The following is a 4,857-nucleotide window of genomic DNA, read 5'->3' as shown; positions in this document are numbered from 1 at the left end:
TATTGCTCGGTTTGCCATTCCAAATCTTATGCCATGATCCTGCCTTTGAGTTGTGTAAGCATATAACTCAATCAAGTCGTATGGGTTGAGATTGATGAGGTAGTTTTTGTTGAACACGCTAACTAACCCACGGGCTCTCTCCACGGTGAACTCGATGTATCGGATAGCTCGGTTGGCAAATGTCTTTACTTTCAAGTCTATGACCCTCCTTATCCCATGATTCGAACAGACAACCTGGGATGCTTGTGTGGTCTATCTGATGAATCGATGGTGTAAGAGGTCCATAGACTCAGGCGATAAGACTGGAGGATTTATGGACAAACTTTCGGTACATATATTGATGGATGCTTTCCATCATGACTGGTTCCCTGGGCGGCAGTTGAGGACGTCTCCTCATCGACTACATGCCTTGTATGATTTCATCTACCAGGCCCTTTGGAGGTTGCCTTGAAGAAAAGGGAGTATACGTATGCACCACTGGTTGATGGGTTAAGGGTTGTGTATTGGTTGGGGATTGTGTTTCGGTTTGGGTTTGTATACGGGTAGTGGGTATGGTTTCATTGGTTGGCTCAGTTTAGGCTTGGGTGATTTCTGGTGCATGGGTTTCTGTTGGGGTTTGTGGTTGTTGGTTTGTTATAGATTCTAGTTGTGTGGAAAGGATGAAGGATTGGGTTGTGCGAGGTATGGGTGAAGAGGTTAAAGGTAGGTTTGTTGTGGGTGAGGAAGTGAAAGTTTGGATTGTTTCTATTGGTGGTGTGGTTGGCTCTTCATCGGTTGATGAACTCAACACGATGGGGTCTGGTGTTGTGGCTATGGGAACTTGTATATTTTGTACATCATCAGAGGGCAAAGCCTCTGGTTCCCTTACTTAGGTTTGTTCGGTTGAGGGTGGTTATTGTTATGGTGATGGTTGTTGTGGTGCAACGGATTCTGTGTGTTGTGTAGCCGCCACCTCTTTTTCCCCCTCATGAGGTCCAAGACCTTGATCATCGGGGTCTGGATCATCATGTCTTCTTTGTTTTAGGGGACGACTTGACGAGCAGGAGACTCTCGATCTGTTCTTCTTCTTCCACAATCGAATGTTAGAGGCGAGAGTACACACCCGATCCTTGTTGCGTCTTGGTTCCATGGTGCGAAGGAGAGTGTTTGTTCGTTCTTGCTGTTGTTGTAGACTCTTCCTCAGCGCTGTGGTAGGTTCAACGAATTGGGTGACAAACTTTGCACTGATCTCATTGAAGGATGAGATGAGTGCCTTGGACAGAGCCCGAAGATCGGCTCTGGTGGCAAAATATGTGCTTGGACGTGGTGGTGATGGCATAAAGGTTGTAGTAGATGGTAGAGGATGGGGAAGGTTTGCAAGGAGAGTCCTCACCTCTGCAGTGAAGGATGAGAAGGCTGCATCAAAGGATGGGCCTGTAGAGGGAGGTGGGGGTTGACTTGGTTGTAGGATTTGGGCAAATATGGTGACGGGTAGTTGGGTGAGGGTGGTTTGTAAGGTGGCTATTTGGGTGGTGAGGGTTGTGAGAGTTTCATCGAGTGATGAAGTGGATGGTGGTTGAGGTTGAGGGATTTGGGAGATGATGGAGGTGGGTATTTGATGAAGGTGGCGAAGGATCGTTTGTATTTGGGTAATGATGTAGGTGAGGTTTTCATCGGCCTCAATTGCCTGAGTCGTAAGGGTTGCGATGGATTGGATAAGGACTTGGTTTCATTGGGTGGTTAGGGAGGATGTGGTATTATGGTGTTGGGTGACGGTTTGTTGGAGCATGTGTAGGCGGGTTGTGTTGGCTTGGGTTTGGGTTTCTATTTGGGTGAGATGGTGTTGGAGGATTGCAAGGGATTGGTGGAGGTCTGAGGTATCGGTGGAGGGTTGGTTGTCCATTATCCCTTGTATGAGGAGTTTAAGGTCATCCAAGGACCGCGTCACTGTATCAACATAGGCTTGGAACTCTACCTTTATGACCAGATCGGTTTGTAGGGTAACCCCTGCAGCAACGGATGCTGCAGGTTGTGCCTCTATTCCTGAGGCGCCTTCTTGGCCTTGTACGAATGTGGGCCTCGAAGGACTTCCATCATGTCCTTGATAGCCCTCGAGAGAGGAACTATCTTGTGATGTTGCTACATCAGCTTCCTCTTTCTCGGTTTCAGAGTCCGAGTAAGTGAAGCGAATGTGTGTCCCCTTCGATAGATCAAACATCGAAGGGAGAGGTGCATGAAGGAAAGATCGCTCTGAACGATTTATTGGTTCAACGTCAGAAGCTACACATGCTTCTGTGTGTGTGAAGGGATATGGCGAGCGCTGAGACGAAGGGGCTCTTAATTCTTCATCACCTCTCTGTTGAGAGAGGGGTGATGGTAAACGTGGTTCCTCGGCTTGTTCATCTCCAGAGGCCCAAAGAATGGCCTCTGGATGGCTGGCTGGGGTTGCGGTTGGACTGGGTCGTCCTATTTCAATACCCCTTTGGCTTTGATCGCCAGGGGTAGTGGATGTTGTTGCCCTTTGGGAAGTGGGTTGAGGAATTGTATGAGTAAGGCCGGGGGAAGCACGAGTAGCATCATCATCATCATCGGCATCTTCATCATCCGATGAAGATGACACTTGTGCTTCCTCGCTTGAAGAGGGGGACGACTCTAAGTGCTCCGGGGTAGCTTCCCTTGGTTCATGGGACATCATGGTGCATTCATAATTCTGGCGTATCTCAGATGTCGATGGTATGACATTGAGCATAGCCCATGGAAGAGGACGGTTTATGGTATAACCCTCCTTTGAGATGGTTGGTCGATGACCATGCATTTTCTATACGGGCGTGTATGGTTCTTTGGCTGGTAGGCGATTCTTCCTCATTCCATCCCCGACGAAAAGAGCGATGAAGCACGAAAAGAGAACCGCAGGGAGCGGCTTACCAGCGGCCTGGAGCTTCGACTTCTTGACTACCGCCGAAAGTATTTCGTAGTAGATGAGGAAGGCGTAGTCGAGGTTCAAGTTGAAGTACAGCCTATACATTATTTTCATGATATTTGTGTTGCCTTGGTCCAAGGAGCCCAATTTGGATGTAAGGGCTCTGTTCAGAAGGGAGAAGAACATATTCCACATCGGTGGAAGGCATTGGCATTTAAAATTTGAGACGGTGCGTATGTCACTGTTGTAACCTAGCATTTTCTGGAATCGGAGAATGTCGTCGGTGGTTGGTGGTTAGTCAAATTGCGCAATGCCAAGTTCTTTGCATGTTGGAATGCACAGTATCCGGAAAACCTTAGCCCATGATATTTTAATAAAGCAGATCATATCGTTAGGGGCGTCTATGTCCCCCATGATACCGTGACTTTCTTTATCAAACTCACAGGTTTGCCAATACTGTTGAACGTACTTTATTGGTACGGCTGTATCGGCAAGGGTGAGAGCAGGAAGAAGAATACTGTGTTTTAAGAACTCAATAACAATGGCAAAACGGTTGTCAAATAAGGCGGTTATGAGTTCGATAGCATGATTATTTGGCGGCATTGGTAGGAAGATGATGACACGGCTATCAGCTCCTGTCGACTGGATTCTACTATCATTATTGTTGGATTCATGAGAAGCGGAGGATGCCATTTTTGCAAATTTGAGAAGGTTGCTGGTTTGGAGGTTTTCAGAGTGTAGTTTGAGGTTTAGAGGTTTTGAGAGTGTAGAAGAAGGATATATATAGGCGGGAGAATGATGATGGGTTGGGGTAGGGGGGGAAAGGAAACGTTTCTTGATTATTAAAATACAAAAATCAGGAAAAATTTTGGCGGTTTGTTTTATGACGATTTGATTTGAGAAACGTGAGCCGTCTTGATAGTACGTGCATTTAATATGGTAGGATACATGTCAAGACGGGGTAAGGGAGAGGGAAAGGTTAAAAGGGTATGTTGGGAACAGGTTGTTGAGGGTGTCAGGCGCGTGGTTATGATGACGTGGGAAATTATTTGAAAAAAAAATATTCAAAATAATAACTTGACGAATACGTAAGCCAAAAATAATTTGAATTTAAGAATCCCTACTAATTGTAAGATTGATACTAATTACGAAGTTTTGGTCTTCTAAACACCCATGTTGTATAGTTTTTAGTTACAAAAGCTGCAATTTTGTATAATCTTGAAAAATGAGGTTCAATTAAGATGAGTTTTTTTTTGTATAAAAATTATTGTCATGGAACCAGAGGGGCTCTGGTTGGTCATGACTCATTGGGGAGGAACCAGAGGAGTTCTGGGTTAACATCTATGAAGGAATTCATTGATGTAATGTTGGATTGTATGTTATAGAAACCTTTAATTGCAAACCAGAGGTTCTAGATAAACATTGTTAATCCAATATATAGAACCAGAGGAGTTCTGGTTAGATACGTATGTAGCATTTGGATGACCAGAGGCTCTGGATATTAGGACCAGAGACTCTGGATGTAAAATGTCCATGAAGAAATGGAATATGGAGATGAATATTTTTGCTCCCCCTCAAATGATGCAAATGTATTGAATTCGAAGTATTCAAAAAAACTCCCCCTCAAATAAATAATAAGGAAGAATTAGGCGTACCAGAGGCTCTAGTCTATACAACTAGAGGCTCTGGTTATGAAGGATGATGAATGTATGAAAGGTGGCTAAGTGGAAGTGGAGAAGGGGTCTTTGAGGCCAGAGGAGCTTTGGTTCCAAAGAGAACAAAGCAAGAGGCTCTGGTCTATAGAAGCAGAGGCTCTGGTCTATGGGTAATGGAAAATGGTGAAGTGTATGTGAAAGACGTGTGATGGATGAGCCTTTGAGACCAGAGTAGCTCTGGTTCCAAAGATTGTGAATCCAGAGGCTCTGGTTGTGAAAGTAAGGGAATGAGATGAAAGTAGA

This window comes from Cynara cardunculus, unplaced genomic scaffold (assembly GCF_001531365.2).
Source record: "Cynara cardunculus var. scolymus isolate 2C unplaced genomic scaffold, CcrdV1 Un_Scaffold_898, whole genome shotgun sequence".
NCBI lineage: Eukaryota > Viridiplantae > Streptophyta > Magnoliopsida > Asterales > Asteraceae > Cynara > Cynara cardunculus.
The sequence above is the reverse complement of the archived record's forward strand: the minus strand, read 5'-3'. Positions refer to the sequence as shown.